At 40.1% G+C, this 20,142-nt stretch overlaps 2 long non-coding RNA genes across 2 annotated transcripts; one reads left to right on the forward strand and one right to left on the reverse strand.

Annotated features, from left to right (window-relative positions):
* Positions 1-305: 305 nt before the first annotated feature.
* Positions 306-6,915, forward strand: LOC130360615 (uncharacterized). The gene is made up of 3 exons (XR_008890735.1): positions 306-411; positions 769-876; positions 6,762-6,915. It is a non-coding gene; the product is annotated as an uncharacterized LOC130360615 (long non-coding RNA).
* Positions 6,916-9,015: 2,100 nt separating this feature from the next.
* On the reverse strand, positions 9,016-19,844 carry LOC130360614 (uncharacterized). The gene is made up of 4 exons (XR_008890734.1): positions 19,746-19,844; positions 12,698-12,809; positions 9,617-9,712; positions 9,016-9,149 (listed from the first exon to the last, which is right to left on the reverse strand). It is a non-coding gene; the product is annotated as an uncharacterized LOC130360614 (long non-coding RNA).
* Between the last annotated feature and the right edge of the window lie 298 nt (positions 19,845-20,142).

The following is a 20,142-nucleotide window of genomic DNA, read 5'->3' on the forward strand; positions in this document are numbered from 1 at the left end:
CCATTGTATGTTGAAACTATTGTATGTTGAAGCCATTGTTAGTTGAGGGATCATTGTATATGAATATATACATTCTGATCATAACAGAACATAAACATTGTCCCAGCTCGTCTGACAGTCATCTCTATGTATAGGGCCAGGTGTCAAAGGTTTTCAGCCCAATGATGTGAGACAATCCTATCATAATGAAATCCTCATGTTTACTAGATGTAGGTAACAGGTGTTCTTTGACAGAATAGGAATGCAGTGTCATACGTTGAGTTATGTCACTCAGTAGAATTCCACAAGTAACTGTGTTTAACTAATAGACATCTATGTCATTTTTATGAACAATGAACCTGCCATCTCCACCTTCCTTTCTTCATAAAACCATGACTTTGTGACTTTTTTTGTTTTATGTCTCCGATCATGGTAAAGAGATTATCCAATATTCCATATGTTTAGATTTATATTGTAATGAATCATATTCCAATTAGTAATAGCAGTAAAGTATTGGTAGCGACAGTTATCATGGCACTAATAGTTGTGGAAGCTAACATCCAAAATAACTTTGTTGTCGTTTGGAAACTCAGTTCATCACTAAATCTGCTAAGATTCAAACGAAGGCTGTTAAAAAATATAAAGTAAAAAATTCAATCTAGTTATAACTAAGCAAAGAACACAAATTGTAGTGTTAACATTTTACATTTTCCAGCCCAGTATGTTTAAAATAAACAGAATTTATAACTACCATAAATCCCCACTGATCCTATGCCGATGGCTTCCTAGTTCCCCACCATGGTTATGGGTAGAGAAGACGAGTCTTTACTGCAGAGTAATAAACAAAGACAAAACAACAAAGATTCAGTGGCACAGAAGTTACAGGAGATCTAAATGGTAAGTACAACTTTTTTATGATTTTATTTCATTTTTATATAACTGGAAATTGCTTTCAGAACACTGGAAGCAAAACATGTATCATTTTTTGAGTTGTATTTTAAATGTTTTCCTTATTTTTTGTCAAGCCTACTGGAGAAAACCATCTGCATAATATTGATGGTGTATTTCTTGTATCCTTATCAAGTTATCATTATTCCTTCTAATGGGTTATTTGATGGTCTGCAGCCAAATCTTTACATTCCCCATTGATAACCAGTATTATGCATGGTAAACATCCATATTTATGGTTTCATTTCTTAACAAGCTATTTTCCTTACACTATTGTTTATATACAGTGGGGAGAACAAGTATTTGATACACTGCCAATTTTGCAGGTTTTCCTACTTTCAAAGCATGTAGAGGTCTGTAATTTTTTATCATTGGTACTCTTCAACTGTGAGAAACATTCCGTCTCAAAATCCAAAAACAAAAATCCAGAAAATCACATTGTATCATTTGTATGCCTTTTATTGCATGACATAAGTATTTGATGCATCAGAAAAGCATAACTTTTGTACATATTTGATATTTGGTACAGAAACCTTTGTTTGCAACAACAGAGATCAAACATGTCCTGTAGTTCTTGACCAGGTTTGCACACACTGTAGCAGGGATTTTGGCCCAATACTCCAGTAGGTAAATGGTTCCTTTAGGCAAAAACCAAACCAACAGCCAAACACATATTAAATCCAGCATACATCTATTGCATTGGAAAAATAATAGTTTTTGTTAAAATATATTGCATTTCTTTTTGCTCTCTGAGAATACAGTTACTACCCAACAGCCCTAGAAATCTTCCAATTCCCTCTTCCATAACAATTTGTTACATACTGTCACATAGATATTTCATGTCTATTAAAGGGGTACTACGCCCCTAGAAATGTTATCCCCTATCCAAAGGATAGGGGATAAGATGTCAGATCGCCGCGGTCCCGCTGCTGGGAACCCCCGGGATCCCCGCTGCAGCACTGCGCTATCATTACAGCACAGAGCGAGTTCGCTCTGCACGTAAAGACGGGCAATACAGGGGCCAGAGCATTGTTACGTCACAGCTCCGCCCCTCATGATATCACGGTCCGCCCCTTTCAATACAAGTCTATGGGAGGGGGCGTGGCGGTCATCATGCCCCCTGCCATAGACTTGCATTAAGGGGACGGGCCATGATGTCACGAGGGGCGGAGCCATGACGTCACGCTGCTCCGTCCCCTGTATCACCCGTCATTATGCACAGAGCGAACTCGCTCTGTGCTGTAATGATAGCGGGGTGCCGCAGCGGGGATCCCGGGGTTCCCCAGCAGCAGGTCCGTGGCGATCTGACATCTTATCCCCTATCCTTTGGATAAGGGATAAGCTGTCTAGTGGTGGAGTGCCCCTTTAAGTATATGAAAGTCTATATATTTACACTTAAAGGAAGATCCAAGGAAGTCAGCAAAAGACACATTCCTTTTTCTGAAAATTACTCACCAGTATGTTAAACTGGAACTGAAATCCAAACAGGGGTAATGTGGTCAAAGAAAAATACGAGAGGTCTGGTATGCTTCAAAAAGGTTGAAGATTTATTACACCATAACAACAGTGTTATGTATTTGTGTGCTTTGGCCCTTGAGCCCATGAAGGTAAGTTATAATACTGTGTAACATGCTTCTATTATTTCTGTATTCAACTTTGTCCAACTTTCATGCACAAGACCCACACCAGGAAGTGCTGTAGTGCAAGTCTTTTATTTTCCTGTTGTATCCAAGCTTACTCAGCATTCTATGCGGCCAGAAACAATATGTCAAAGGTCACATGGTCTCCAAGGTGGTGGCAATCCTGCAGTGGGTGGGCAGACATCATTGCTTTAGTAAGTCCCTTCCACCCTGCTATCCTCCCACCCACTGCAGCATAACCACACCCCTGGAGATCATGTGACTCATGACATATTGTAACCAGGCACATGGAATGCTGGGAAAGGTCAGTGACAACAGTAAAATAAAAAGACTTGCACTACAGCACTTCTGGGTGTGGTTCCCATATGTAAAAGCAGGACAAAGTGATGTGTGGCGGTAATTCAAGCCTATTACACAGTATTTTAACTAGGAACTATGGGCTCAATGGGTGAAGAAAAAAAAATTCTGGAATTACCCTTTAACCAATTTTTCAGTCAGTAAAATATATATTCAATAAAAGCATTATGATCCATGTCTGTTTCTTGCAATACATTGTTATGCTCAGAAAAAAAAATGTATGAAGAATCATTTAGTTGATGACAACAAATTAGGAATAAGCCCCCTCCCCAAACACCCTAAAGCAGCTGCAAAGGCTTCCTCTATTTATACATAGGCTCTTGATCATAGCTGTTAGGCTAGGTTCAGACTACGGAATTTCCGACAGAAATTCAGACGTAAAATTTCCGTCAGAAATTCCGCTTGCTAAAATGTCTAGTGTAGTGAATGGTTTTACGTTCACAAATTCACACTTCGGAATTTGTGAAGCGGAAAATCCGCTAGAATATTTCCGCCTGAAGAAAGGGGTTGCTCTTTCTTCAGGCGGAAATCCGAGCGGAATACATAGCAGTCTATAGGAGACTGCAGTGTCCGCTCGGTTCTAGCGGCGACTAATTCAGTCGGCGCAGGCGGATCTCGGAATCTCTGGGCGGAAATTTTCTGCCCGGAGATTCCGTAGTCTGAACCTAGCCTTAAGGCTCCATTAAGAATGGTGGCCATAATACTTAAAATTCATAAGAGCCTTAATTGTGAGGAAAACAGGAAAGAAGAGTTTTTTCTATTGGTCATACCCCTAACATTGCCCTTGCTGTTAGCTAATGAAATCTATGTATATGACTAGAGATGAGAGAATCAATTTGAAATGACAAATTTCTTCATATAAATTGATCCCTGTTTAAAAATTTACATTAACGTTTATTTACTTTTTGGTGGCTTTATAATTTTTTATACACCCAAGAATGGAGTCTACATTTTAGGCTGCTTTTACACTGTCAGTATTTATCCATTATTAAACATCCATTTTTTTGTATTGTATAATAAAAAATAAAAAAAACGGATGAATAATAACGGATGAAATAACGGATGCTAATGGCTGAATGATGTCCTTCAAAATAACGGGCATATTTATCCATTAAGACCCGTTATAACATCTGTCATGTACCATTTTTTTATGGCCATTTTAACACCTCTGCCTACAGACTAGCACAGCTGGGACTAATTCTCCCATTATGGAACAGACTTGTTTCCATGATGGGAGTAGTACCCTGGCTGGGGGAGTCTGCTGGTGGCTGGGGTGGCTACATTAGTGTTTTTACTACTACCCCCATCATGGAACAGACATTGTTACATGATGGGGGTTGTAGTACATGGGCTGAGGGATTGATCACACCGGTTCTCACTTCTGAGACCCGATGCGATCAGAAGTTATTAAACAGGGGAGCAGGCGATATGCGCCGATCCCCTGCGATGTACAGTGTATTTTTACTTTCACTTTTAAATTCCTGCCGCGAGCCCTGAATGGCCGCCACCGAGGAGCGTTTTTAAACTACTAATTTGACCTCCAAATGTCTGCCTTCCATGCTTATTTATAATAATTCATTGGCCCCAGTGTGTTTATAATAATTAATTGGCCCTAGTGTGTTTATACTAACTCATTGGCCCCAGTGTGTTTATAACAATTCTATATACTACTACTCCCAGCATGGAACAGACTGTTCAATGATGGGAGCTGTAGTACCTGTACTAATAGCCAGATCCCCCCGAGTGTCACTCCTGATACCTAATGCGATTGTCCTTTCTATTGCAGAGATGGAGTGGCTTTCTCCTGTACTCACATCTCTGCACTATACGCCAGTGATGTTAATAAAATTCAAATCACTTATTCATATTTCCCGCAGAGAGCTGCGATTGGCCAGATGGTTCCAGCCACTCACAACTCTCTGCCGGAAGTAAGAATAATAGGTATATATGCGGCATATACTCATACTACAGTGGGACCATAGAAGAGCGACCGACCGCCTGCATCTATACATTATACGGGATGATCGCATCAGGTGTCAGAAGTAACACTCGCTGCGATCTGTCTATTAAAGGGGTTATCCACCATAAGGTGATTTTAGTACGTACCTGGCAGACAGTAATCGACATGCTTAGGAAGGATCTGCGCTTGTCTTGGGGCTAAATGGCTATGTTGTGAGATTACCATCCCACTTCCCCACTACCCTGTTCCTGTCCGCTCTCCCTCACTCCATGAAAACGCCAAGATTTATTTGATGCAACAAAGAAGTTTTTGTACACCAAGACCGGGTGAGTGCTCCATTTTTTCTACATCTCTGAACCGGATATATATACTTCATTTTATATGTGAGCACCTGAATGGTCATGCAGCTGCAGGAGTTGAGTTAGTATTCCCATATGTGAAGTAGCAGTGTCAGGTACCTTCTATATTGGACTGATCTGATTACCATAACATTGTGGCTAGCTTTTTTTGAACTGGTATTTCCAGTTAGACTTTTCTTTTTTTTTAACTAAAAATCCCACAATTCCATTTTCCTCCTTCCCACACATCAGCCACCCCACCCATTGAAACATAAATGAGCTGTATCCATTCAAAAGACCTGTGGTTTTCAATCAGGGTGCCTCCAGCTGTTGCATTAGTTGCACATTGCTCTCTCTCTCCCACCAAGCGATCGCTCCACCCATTGAAGCAGACAGGCTCCCTGTCATCAGTTGACTAGTGAGTCAGGTCTCGGCCGCATTGTAACCTGGGAAAGATCTGAGACAACAGTCATTTTGTATGCTGTTAAAAATAAATATTGGGGTGAAAATCACAGAAGAATTGTGAGAAAACTGTCACACACAGGTACATACACAATATTTTGAACTACACTAACTTTACAGCCCCTGTAGCATAGTCAAATAAAAAAAATCTGGAATACCCCTTTAATGCAGGTACTACAGCTCCCAGCATGGAGCAGAGTGTGCTCCATGTTGGGAACAGTAGTACTTGCAGTTAAAGACAGATCACAGCAGGTGTCACTCCTGACACCCGATGTGATCATCCTATCTAGATGCAAGAAAACCGCCTGCATCTATACATTATACAGGACGATCACAGCGGGTGTCAGGAGTGACACCCGGGGTGATCCGTCTATTAGTACAGGTACTACTATTTCTATCATGGAACAGTCTATTCCATGCTGGGAGTGGTACTACTACGTAAAAAAATAAAAAATAAAGTGAAACACACACACTTTATTAAGCTCATCATTAAAATACAATAGTAATAAAAATTTGCCAAAAATTTCTTGGGATCAAATCGATTATGTTTTTTTTTTATTCGGCGAATCGGCCAAATCTAATTTTTCAAAAATTCGCTCATCTCTATACATGACATTTAAGAATTTAGACATAAGAGTTATCCTGAAAACTTGTTCAAGCCCTTTGCTGCCAGGGACTACATGCATTTAGATTTAAGGGATTATAGGCTTAGACATATAAATAGGGTTGGCCTGGAAATAAGTAGTTATGGTTAACTGTACCAAAATATGAGTAAAACGGTTCTATCACTGGAGCATTCGCCTGGGTTAAAGAGCTTAAAAGAAGAGGCTACAGTATGCGGGTAAATACCTAAATCATGAAACACTTTACACTGTAAAAAATGGAACATGCTCAGTACATGTGTGAAAGCTTTGTGGCAGGGATAGAAATGGAAAGTTACAAGTGAAAGAAACATTCATGACACTCAGCAACAGGCGAAAAATTATGAAGCGTTAAACCTCATCACGACTTGAGCTGTTAAAACACGACCTGTTAAAATTGGCCTGACATCGCCCCGTCCTCTGTTTTTCTTTTCAGACACAGAGCATGAGCCCTAAAATGAATCCACACAAGACCCACGTCAGGGCTTGACCCAGGCTTCCTGAGGTAAAACACTGCTGCCCTGGCTGTTTTCTCAGTACACACCCGGAATAGGATCTTATTCTCATTGCATATGAAATATGGCTTGTTCTCCTGCAGGTACTGTCTTTAGTCATTTTTACCAATTTTCTGGTCCATGGTAATGCAAAACTTCAGCTTCATTTGATAGTTAATGTGTCAGATTCTAGTTGACAGATTATATTAATGTTAGTTGTTAGTTTTGTTAAAATATACTGATCACTTTATTGTTGTATAATTTTGTGAATACATAAAGTCAAAAAGCTTAAACGCCTAACTTAAAGAGAACTTAAGATGTAAAATTTAAAACTTGCCTGCCCGATTCCCCTTTTCAAAGCAGTTTTTTTTTCCCAAAATCGGGCAATATTTACCTTTGTTTTGGCAATTTTATGATGCTCACTGTCTTTGAGCTTCATAACAGAGGATGGGCCGTTCTCCAGCAGACATGACACAACTGGGTATCAGTTTAGCGCTCCTGATGCTCGTTTAAGCCAGGCGTAGAGAGAAGCCGTGTACCGTGCTCGCCTGACATATTGATTGGTTGGGAGCACTGAACGGAGATGAGAAGGTCTTACCCGAGTTTCCTGATTGTTGTTTTCACCAGGCCGCTGTATGAGACAGTTTTACTTGGCCAGGGGGCAGGACATCAAGTTGTACAAAATTAGGAGCCCGAGTGGCTGGTACTATAACATCATTTTTTTTTTTTTATATAAACATTGGAATTTTTATAAGTAGGTATATTAGAGAGTGTCCCAATGTAAAAAGATCTACAACATATAAAACTTTTTACAAATGACTGACCGTCCAGCTGCATACAGGGGCTGGGCACCAATGGGGATGGAGCTGTGCCCCACATTATACTCAGGGCAATGATTTCCCAAAAAAGTGACCAATCCCTTTAATATACAGCAGCATCACTATGACCATCACTATGAATCCCCACCTGAAATAAATTGATATACATACAAATAGGCTTAACACTGCCACATACAGTAAGTCGAATCATGAAATTATCTGTAATAGTATTCCTTATAATTGTATTATATCTTTGTGATACAACTACATATAGACATGATTGACACGTGGTGAGTTTATAAAAATGAGTTTTTGTACAGGTAAGTGGGTGTGAACCTGGTTTATATCCCCTTGGCTTGGCATTCACATACCTTTTTAAAATAAAGTTCACAAACAATATGTATTTTGGCCATTTGAATCCACAAAAGTTACATACTAACATTGTTTTAATAGGGCACTTTGGTGGAAAAAAAAATGTTTTTAAGTCAACTGATGCCAGAAATTTATACAGATTTGTAAACGATTTCTGTTTAAAAATCTTAATCCTTCCAGTACCAGTACTTCTCAGAAGCTGGATGCTCCAGGGGAAGTTGTGTAGTTCTTTCCAGTCTGACCGCAGTGCTCTCTGTTGACATCTCTGTCCGTGTCAGGATTTTCTCCTGCTCTGAACAGTTTCTAACCCTTAAAAAGGTCAGAGAGCACTGTGCAGCGAGCACTTTGGTCAGATTGGAAAGAATTACACAACTTCCACTGAAGCATACAGCAGCTGATAAGTACTGGAAGGATAAAAAATTTTATTTAGAAGTAATTTACAAATCTTTATAACTCTTTCTGGAGCCAGTTTATTTGAATACATTTGTTTTCCACTGGAGTACCCCTTTAAGGTTTAAAAAACAAACAAAACAAAAAAAAAAAAAACGTGTGCATCTATTTCAGCCTATTATCCTGCAGTATTGATCCAGAGGAAGGCAAACAATCCCAATTTTCTACACCTTAGGAAAAACAAATACTTCCTGATTCCAAACCTGACAATCAGGGTAAATCCCTGTATCAATGACCCTTATCCAGATTCAAGCGGATATAACTTGTAACATTATTACTCTTCAGAAATACATTCAAGTCCCTTTTAAAGTTTTCTAGAGAGTTCTCTATGGCCACCTCCTTTATCAGGAAGTTCCATAGTTTCACTGCTCTTACAGTAAAGAATCCCCTTTTAGTTTGGTGTACAAATCTTTCTTCTTCTAAACACAGCGGAAGCCCTCTGTATTCATCTTTAATCTACTCTATTTATTTATACATAGTTTTTATGTCGCTCCCTTTTTACTAAAGGAAACGGCCCTTTAGTAGTCTGATTCAATTTATTACTTTGAATGTCCCATTTGACCCATTCAGATTGTACAGTTTTTTTCTTCTGCACTTTTGCCCAAAAATGTAGACAATACTCTGACGAGTGGTTTGTTAAGTTCTTGCACATTCCCACATTTCATTTCTCTTGCACGTGTATCACTGAATCTGAAAAGAATCAAAAGAGAACATAATGTCATCCAGTTGACCTTGATCTTGAAGTGGACATATATTCTCCATATAAAACGTGTTTCTTTGAGATATATATTCAGATTTTCAACAACTTTCAAATTTTGACACTAAGGAGGCAATTTAAAAAAATAATTGGCTTCATTAAGGATTTCAAAATAATTTTGAATTATGTGTTGTGCATCTTGAAGTATGTTGTGGACCATATTCTTCCTGTAACATCCGGCCTCTTTCCAGCTTTTTAGTTTCTTCATTGACTGTGGGCTACTGGGCCGTTTCCATTGTCTTTGCCTGCACCCAACAACAAAGCATAAAAGTAACAGAACCAACCCCTAGCTGCCATTCCCAACACATGACAACACACTCCTGAACATTTTGTAGTACAATTGTTTTGCAGTAAATTATTTCTAAATCTCACAAGACAAATAACAGCAACGTGAACTTACCCTTTTAGTGTATTCCATGCAGAAGATCTGTTAGCGTATCTTCACTGATCATTACCGAAAATCAATACAATATTAGGTGTAATTTGATAAGAAGTGCTAAAACATTTGAAAGATTGAGAAAGGTTGTTAAAAACTGTTTTTCATGTATATGTGTATATAAATATGCATGGTGTTTATGTATAGTATATATGGCATTCATATAGGTGTGTATATGTAAATAATCAATATGATGCACTATTTATGCACTGAAAGTATAAAGGTTCTGTATGGTCGTATTACTTATGCACTGCACAAATGTATTATAATACTTTATGGTGGTATTATTTATGTATTGTATGAGAGTATTATGGTATTGTATGGAGTTATTATTTATGCTCTGTATGGAAGTATTATTGTACTGTATGGTGTTATTATTTATGCTCTGTATGGAAGTATTATTGTGCTGTATGGTGTTATTATTTATGCTCTGTATGGAAGTATTATTGTACTGTATGGTGTTATTATTTATGCTCTGTATGGAAGTATTATTGTGCTGTATGGTGTTATTATTTATGCTCTGTATGGAAGTATTATGGTATTGTATGGAGTTATTATTTATTCTCTGTATGGAAGTATTATTGTACTGTATGGTGTTATTATTTATGCTCTGTATGGAAGTATTATTGTGCTGTATGGTGTTATTATTTATGGATAGACTGCAAAGAAGATAGTTTTCGGCACTGGGTATTGCAGGCTGATAGCATATAATCAGGAATCCTGTACTGTTACTGTGTGTGGTGCTCAGTGCTTAGCCAGAGATATAGATACTTTGTTTAGAAACGATAGCACGGCACTCACCCTTTTCCAGTTTTATTTTCGATCATGGTGCGGTACATACAAAGATCACGGCAGTACAGTGGGAGCGGGGAGAGACAGGAAAGTGGGCTCAGCGGAGCCCGTGCAGCAACGTTTCGCGGTAAAAACCGCTTGGTTTTTACCGCGAAACGTTGCTGCACGGGCTCCGCTGAGCCCACTTTCCTGTCTCTCCCCGCTCCCACTGTACTGGCGTGATCTTTGTATGCACCGCACCGTGAACGAAAATAAAACTGGAAAGGGGTGAGTGCCGTGCTATCATTTCTATACATAGTGTTATTATTTATGCTCTGTATGGAAGTATTATGATACTGTATAGTGGTATTATTTACACACTGTATTGAAGTAGTAGGATACTGTATGGTTGTAATGCACTGTATGGAAGTATTATGGTATTGTGCCTGCTTTCATTTATGCACTGTAAGGAAGTATTATGGTACTGTATGGTGATATTATTTGGTTGAAGTCTACATATCTGTCTTTTCAGCACAGACAGTATTAATTTTGGGTAGTGCTGTCCTATATGACTATATTCAAATATCACCCACTTTAAATATGCCCGTCTATTTTTCTATCACTGTTCTTTCTCAATCTTAGAGTGGGAAGTTATTTTGTTGTGTTGACTGACTAATACACTTACGACTCCTGTAAAACACTAAATTCCTCTGTTGTCATTGTCAGGGGTGAAGGGGTTAATTCTGTAAATAGCATTATTTGTCAGGAATCTGGCCAAACATTGAGTGTGCGTCTACTTATCTTCCTTCATAACCATCTCATTTAGGCTTGTTATACTAATAGAATTGAACTCCTAATTGGAGCATCAACTAAAGCCACTGATTATATTGGACTTTAATTTTGTCTAATTGCTTACTTAATGGCAGAGGTCAGTGGAAAGTTATACAGAGAGATATAGGCTCAGCTATCACTCAAATTGAGACTTCACTTTTCATCAATGAGCTTTCGTTGGAGGCTTTCCAGTCATTGTGCTTTCAAGGTATTTTGAGCATTTATGGAGACACATAGAAGATGTTGAAAATGCTAAATTAGAGGTGAAGACTGAAACTATAAAACTTGCTAAAAATAATACAAAGTTCAAACATATTTGGTAAATAAACCGTGTACATATGTACACTTTATATACTTGATCTGTTCTTCACACTTCCCTGTTGAGAACAAGCTGATATAATGGAACCATTGATAGGAGGTTTAGATAAATATCTCACATATACCGTATATACTCGAGTATAAGCCGAGTTTTTCAGCACGATTTTTTGGCTTATACTCGAGTGAACTCTCCGCCTGTCAATCCCTTCATCAGTGGTCTTCAACCTGCGGACCTCCAGATGTTGCAAAACTACAATGCACGTTCATGCGTCCCTGTGCGTCGTCATCAAGGCAACATCACTAGTCCGGGGCCAGGCCCGGAGCGGAGAAGAGGGCCCCCCCCGGTGAAGATGGACAGTCCAGAACGATTAACCCTCCCCACCGGACAGTCCCTGCAGCATAGATGGCCACCCTTCCTTCCCACCGAGGGGAGGTGATTAGAAAACTAAAGGGGGGGGGGGTCTGGATGATGACGAAGGCTGCAGTGGTCTTCAACCTGCGGACCTCCAGATGTTTCAAAACTACAACTCCCAGCATGCCCAGAGTGCTGGGAGTTGTAGTTTTGCAACATCTGGAGGTCCGCAGGTTGAAGACCACTGAGGAAGGATTGACAGGCGGTGATGATGAAGGGGGGGGGGATGATGGCAGGGGGATGATGACAGGCGGTGATGATGAAGGGGGGGATGATGACAGGTGGTGATGATGAAGGGGGGCATGATGACAGGCGGTGATGATGAAGGGGGGCATGATGACAGGGTAATGATAAAGGGGGGATGATGAATGGGAGGGATGATGAAGGGGGGATGATGACAGGGACATGATGACAGGGCGATGATGACGGGGGTGTTAATGACGGGGGTCTGGATGATGACAGGGGGGATGATGACATGGGGGGATGATGTATTTCCCACCCTAGGCTTATAGTTGAGTCAATAACTTTTCCTGGCTTATATTCAGGATGGCTTATACTCGAGTATATACGGTATCTAGTGCTCATAAACTTCAAAAATATTTACAAAACAATATCAGCAGCTTGTCTGAGAATAGTACTATTATAATCTGATGTTTATACTTTAATCCAAAACAGCTCCCCCCAGGAGGAAGAGCCTTGCTATATAGCGCTACCTGTTGGAAGTAGCCATCCTCTAAGCCTGAGATGTGGGTCTGAAAGGGTCATGTTTCTCCTTGTGGAGACTGCTAGCTGGCATGGAGAGTCTAAAAGACAAGACAGTGCTCCCTGGAAGAAAAATAAACTATTATTTCTTCCCCAAAAGCAATAAAGCTGGTTCTCTAATGTCACCTATTAGAAGTAGCTATCCTGTCAGTCAATGTCCTACTCATAGAAGATCCTTGAAACATGACTAGGGATTACCAGACAAATGAGAATCTCTACCAAAAGGAAGAGTACCTATGTGTAGACAGCAGTAATAAGTGTGAGGACCTACATGATATTTATATTATAGTATATTATATTTACCATTTTTAATGAGACATTATAAGTGTTAGGGACATTTAGTAATTAATACATTTTTGTTTAATTCTGGAGAATGCTTTTAAAGAAGCATTCCCACCAATGGTAGTTAGGCATGATTAAATTCCTAGACTTAGGCTAAGTCTCCACTTGTTTTTTTTTTTTGCAAAATGCAAAGAAAAACGCCAATTCTTTGGTCAATAAGTCATAAGTCAATGAGAAATTGCAAATTTCCAATTCCACTTTGGCATTTTTTTCACTTTGGCGTTTTTTTAATCCTTTTGGCGTTTTTTCACTTTTTCTGCATTTTTTTCCTCTCTTTGGCGTTTTGAAAAAAATGCTGTAGTTCCCTCAAACCGGCGTTTTTTGTCAAAATTGTGGCGTTTTGCTCCAATAGAAGTCTATGGGAGTGAGAAAACGCCAAGAAAAACGCTATGTGGATTTTAACTTTGGCATTTTTGCAGGCGGTTTTTAATCTTTTTTGGACTTTAGCGATCCAAAAAAGTGATGCAGATAGCTGTTTTTAATAAAATTTTGTAGGGTACCATTAAAAATTTTTTTTCAAAAATATACAGTAGTGAAGGAAAAAATTGTATCTAACGAAATGTATATTATGGAAAAAAAAAACTATTACTTTTTATACAGGGGTCAATTTATGTGTGCGGGGAAATACAAATGTAGCCGACAATTATAAAAATGTATTGTGTGTGTTTTTCACTTTTTTGCTTTATTTTTTACATTTTTTTTAGTTAGTACTACTACTCCCAGCATGGAACACACTGTTCCATGATGGGAGTAGTACTACCTGTACTAATAGACAGATCGCCCGCTGCGATTTTACTGTATAATATATAGATGCGGCAGCCGCTCTTCTATGGTGCCCTGCCCTGATGTATATTTACACTTATTCATAATTCCCACAGAGCTGTGATTGGCCAGATGGTTCCAGCCAATCACAGTTCTCTGTGAGAAATAGGAACATATGTAGATATACGGCCGTGCAGGGGACCATAGGAGAGCGGTCGCTGCATCTATACATTATACAGGAGGATCACAGCGGGTGTCAGGAGTGATACCCGCAGTGATCTTTCCATAACTGCAGGTAATACTACTCCCAACATGGAGCACACTCAGCCTCATGCTGGGAGCTGTAGTACCTGCATTAATAGACAGATCGCAGCGGGTGTCAGAATCTACACTTGCTGCGATCTGTCTATTAATACAGGTACTACAGCTCCCAGCATGGAGCAGAGTGTACTCCATGTTGGGAGTAGTAGTGCCTGCTTAAGGACACATCACAGTGGATGTCACTACTGATACCCTCTGTGATCGTCCTGTCTATAGCAGAGATGGAGCGGCTATATACATTGCTCGCATCCCTGCACTGTACTCCGGGCCGGCCACTCATTCATTCATCTTTTCCTCAGAGCTGTGATTGGCTGAAACCATCCGGCCAATCACAGCTCTGGGTGGGAAATATGAATTTCTGTTGACATCAGTGGCCGAAGTATAGTGCAGAGAGGCGAGCGATGTATAGACCCGCTCGCTTCTCTGCTATATTATGGACGATATATGTCTATAGTACAGGTACTATCACTCCCAGCATGGAACAGTCTGTTCCATGCTGGGAGTAGTAGTACTACATAAAAAATGTTAAAAATGTATTTTAAAAAAAAGTGAAACACACACTTTATTAAAAAATAATAAAAATTGGGTTACAAAATATATACATTGCGTTTAATAAAAAAATTTCAATCACTGCCGCATCCTTTTTTTTTTTTGGTACCCAAGAAATTTTGGGTACCAAAAAAAAAAACGCCAAGGTGCAATTTCCACACAAATGAAAAAAACGCCGGAAAAAACGCCAGAAAAAAATGCAAGAAAAAACGCATGATGACGTCACTTGCATTGGCGATTTTTCAGGCGTTTTTTAATCCCTAAAAACACAGTGCAAAAAACCAAATGGAGACTTAGCCAAAAACAGATTTATCTGTCCCCAGCCTATCACCTATCTCAATATAAATGTATGATGTATACTTTGGTCACCTTATAGAAATACAGTAGACCAGTGTGCAATCTAATATAATTTATTACAACATTAACGGTTTTCCGTCTAAGGACGAGCCTACACGTCCTACAATGGCAAGCGGTGTATGGCGTGTGCTCGCCATACCGTCCGGCCCTAGGCTGATTCCTGTAGCTGAGGGCTGCTGTTAATAGTTGACATGCGGCGATTGCCGCGGGCGGCTATTAACCCCTTAGATTGCTGCTGTCAAAGTTGACAGCAACGTCTGAAGGGACAAATAAACCACCCCCCCGCAGCACAACCACATTGATCTCTATGAGGAATCTACTGATTCCTCCTAAAAGTCCCCTAAGGTGACAACAAATGTAAAAAATAAAAAAAATGAATAAAAAGGTTAAAAACCACCCATTAAAGGGGTATTCCAGGAAAAAACTTTTCTTATTATATCAACTGGCTTCAGAAAGTTAAACAGATTTGTAAATGACTTCTATTAAAAAAATCTTAATCCTTGTAATAATTTTCAGCTGCTGAAGTTAAGTTGTTCTTTTCTGCAGCTCATAAGTACTTAAAGGATTAAGATATTTTAATAGAAGTAATTTACAAATCTGTTTAACTTTCCGGAGCCAGTTGTTATATGTAAAAGTTTTTTACTGGATAACCCCTTTAACCCCTTCCATCACCCCCCTTTTCCCAAATTCCATATAAAAAATATGTAACCCTAATAAAAATAAACATATGTGGTATTGCCGCGTGCGTAAATGTCCGAACTATAAAAAATATAATGTTAATTAAACTGCACGGTCAATGGCGTACACGTAAAAAAAATCCCAAATTACGTATTTTTGGTCACTTTGTATACCCTAAAAATTTTTATAAAAAGCGATCAAAAAGTCCCATAAAGAAAATGGTACCAAGAAAAACTTCAGAAAATGAGCCCTCATACATCCCTGTATATGGAAAAATAAAAAAGTTATAGGGGTCAGAAGATGACAATTTTACACATACCGTATATCCCGGCGTATAAGACGGCTTTTTTTTTTCTTCTGAAAAGTCAGGGGTCGTCTTATACGCCGGGTATTGAGGTCCGGGATAGGAAAACTTCTGATTATCTGCCCAGGCCGGCTCCCATGTGTGGCTGCAGGCGGGGGCCGGCCAGAGCAAGTAAAAACGAATACTGTATACTAAAAACCAGGGGGCCTCCAGCTGTTGTGAAACTACAACTCCCAGCATGGCAAAGGCAGTCCGGGCATGCTGGGAGTTGTAGTTTTACAACAGCTGGAGGCCCCCTGGTTTTTATTATACAGTATTCGTTTTTAGCTGCTCTGGCCGGCCCCCGCCTGCAGCCACACCGGAGCCGGCCCTGGCAGATAATCATAGGTATTCCTATGCCGGACATCCCTGTGTCCCGAAAAATCTTTTCGGGACATAAGGATGTCCGCCGGTCACTTACCATTCCCCGACGTTCTCCTGCGATCCTCCTGCGGTCCGGTCCTCCGTCTCTATGGTTGTACGCACGGGACGTCAGTGACGTCACGTGCCTACAACCATAGAGGCAGAGGAGCGCAGGACCAGGAGGACCGCAGGAGGACGCGCGCCGACCGGGGCCTGGTGAGTGACCGGCCGTGCTATCTTAAGTGATCCGGTCACCATTCCCCGCTCCCGGCACCTATTGCTATGGTCCATAGGCCATAGCAGTAGATGGTGACCCGGGCCGGAGGAGCGGTGATCGGAACACTGTGGGGGCAGACCAGTACAGACATACAGCCTGCAGCCATACACTGTATATGGCTGGAAGCTGTATGTCTGTTGGGGGGAGCTGCCAATGTAATGTGGGGGGAGCTGCCTACTATTGTGGGGGAACTGCTGACCTAATGTGGGGGGAGCTGCCTACAAATGTGGGCGGAGCTGCCTACTATTGTGGGGGAACTGCCTACTATTGTGAGGGAATTGCTGACCTAATGTGGGGGAATTGCCTACAAATGTGGGGGGAGCTTCCTACTATTGTGGGGGAACTGCTGACCTAATGTGGGGGGAGCTGCCTACAAATGTGGGGGGAGCTGCCTACAAATGTGGGGGAGCTGCCTACTATTGTGGGGGAACTGCTACTAATGTGGGGGAGCTGCCTACTAATGTGGGGTAACTGCTGACCTAATGTGGGGTAACTCCTGACCTATTGTGGGGGAGCTGCCTACTATTGTGGGGGAACTGCCGACCTAATGTGGGGGAGCTGGCAATCTAATGTTGGGGAACTGGCAACCTAATGTGGGGGAACTGGCAACCTAATGTGGGGGAACTGGCAACTTAATGTGGGGGAACTGCCAACTTAATGTGGGGGGAACTATACTGCCTACCTAATGTGGGGGGAACTATACTGCCTACCTAATGTGGGGGGAACTATACTGCCTACCTAATGTGGGGGGAACTATACTGCCTACCTTATGTGGGGGAACATGATGCCTACCTAATGTGGGGGGAACTACAAGGTACCGTACATCGCGGTAGGAGGAGTAGTCTTATACGGCGAGTGTATCTCAAACTCTATATTTTAACTGTAAAAGTTGGGGTCGTCTTATACGCCAAGTCGTCTTATACGCCGGCATATACAGTACTAATTTTGTTGCATGAAGTTATATATATATAATAAAATGGTAAAATAAAATAAAACCTATATTAATTAGATTTCTTTGTAACCAAATGGACCTACAGAATACAGATATGGTGTCATTTTTACAGAAAAGTGCACTGCATAGAATCGGAAGCCCCAAAAAGTTTGTTTGTTTTTTTCAATTTGTTTTTCAATTTGTTTTTTGAAAATTGTTCTTATTCACATATCACAATATATGTGAATAAGGACATATACTTGCAGACTATAACACCACAAGGGCCCTGTGGCATCTGCTTCTTATATGAGATGTGTGGATTTTAATGTTGTAATAAATTATATTAGATTTCACACTGGTCTATTTCATAAGGTGACCAAAGTATGCATCATATATTTCTATTGAGATAGGTGATACGCTGAGGACCGCTGCAGAATTTCTTTTTTTTTTGTCACGCAGAATTTGCATGGATATTTGCGTGGAATATAGGAGGAACTGTTTTTTTTTCCTGGCCTACAACTACCAATTACAATTTCCCTTTTTTTTTTTTGTCCGCGCGAAAACGATGTTGGACGGAATTTTTTTTTACCATTGAATTCTATTGGATCCTGCTCATGGATTCCGCTTGAAGAATGAACATGTTCTTTCTTCAAGCAGAAAGGAATTCCATGTCGGAATTCCGTGAGTGGTATTTCCGTAGTGTAAACAGGAAAGAGTAAAACACATTGCAGTCAATGTGAAGAGGAGATGTGGCTTCATTTGGAGCGGAGAATTCAAGAGGAATTACTCAAGTAAATTCCTCTTTAATTACTCAGTGTGAATACACCCTAATACACCTAGGGTATAAGAGTTGATCAGTTAACCTCGCATATTCTCTTGTGATCTGCATGTACCCCATTTGCTACTTAGATGATTAAATTCCTAAATAATGAAGGTCCATTGAACCCCCATTTGACAATTAAAAGCAGCCATCAGCAGTTGCCTTCCATAGCTCGCATAGCTCTTTTTATAATGCCTAAAGACAAAGTAAAGTTGAGCATTGGCATGACTGATTAAAATACAAAGTGTATGATAGCCGTGAGACACCCTATCCCCGGTATATGAAATAATGACAGTGACAAGGCACATACTACATGATGGAGAACATTATAGAGCAGTAATGAGCAGTGAAAGCTGTGAACAAGTACTGGGGGAGATATAACACCATAGCTTTCAGCAGCTTCTCTGTGTCTCTCTCTTCTTACCTCTGTCTCCCTCCTCAACTTTCCATACACTTCTATGGACAGTATAAAACCTGATTCCTCAGTAGGATTTTTCATCTCCATAAAGATTTAAGCAGAAAGACATTTATATTTTAAGGTAGGTTCACACGTGCATATTTTTGCTGCAAATCTGCTGCAGATTTGAAGTAAATGGGCAGCAAAATGCAGCAGCAATTCTGCTGCAGATCTGCAGCAAAAAATTGCACGTGTGAACCTACCCTAAAGCTTTATTATGAAGTCCTAAAATATGCATTTAAGGTCAATGCAGGAAGTGTTTTCAATATAAACAGTGAAATACTAGCATTTAACAGTTCAGAAATTCTATTTTTTCCAGCACCAATTTGCAATTGGTATCTAGCAAAATGCAATTCAGAAGGCTAAGGTGAGATGACTCTTTCAGATTAAGTAACAGAACAGTAGCATACTTTATGTTTACAGATTGTTTTGTGCTTTCTTCCAGACCTTCCAAGGACTTTCATATGCGGTAAATGCTCTTATCTCCCCCACTAAATTATCTTAGGCATCCTTAAGCATATGATGTTTAACATATCGGTCAGAATGGGGTCACACTCACTTTGTAGGGTTTACATTGTGTCTTAGGTGATCCAGCATTGACCTTAGTTAATAACAAATGCATTGTATGTACAGGGATTGCTTCACTGTGTAAGGAAATAAGAAGACACTGAAATGTATTGTGTAAGGTAAGCTCCTCTATACATAGGACTCCGCTGAAGAGCACTAATAAAATATGAAAACAAAGTTGTAACTCAGTCCCTGCTACCCATTGAAAGGTTTTCTCTGGAGTGAAGGTTACCAAGCTGCTTGCTTTCCGATTTGCTGTCTTCATTCTGACCAGGTATCCATTTTCATCGGGGACCCTGCAAGGTTCCATTAAGCGCCCATGACAGGATTTATCAAAAGCAGTTGGGTTTTTACGAGCTGCCTTTCATGTTCTCTTTGTAAAATATAAATAAATGAAAAGGATTAGGCCAAGGAAACGGGGGATAATTCATCAACAATTTGAAATGGCCTGAACTGCTTGCAGATGTATGAACTTAGGTAAGAATGTCCGAGACCGTTTGAAAAATGATCAGTGTTATGTCTTATTTTTTATGCAGCTTGACGAACGTTCACAATACTGTACAATGTAGTTAACCTTTTTATGCAGGAGTCAATTGAAGAGTCCTTTTTATTTCCAAGTTCATAGATGG

The sequence above is a fragment of the Hyla sarda genome, chromosome 3 (genome assembly GCF_029499605.1).
Source record: "Hyla sarda isolate aHylSar1 chromosome 3, aHylSar1.hap1, whole genome shotgun sequence".
NCBI classification, from domain to species: domain Eukaryota; kingdom Metazoa; phylum Chordata; class Amphibia; order Anura; family Hylidae; genus Hyla; species Hyla sarda.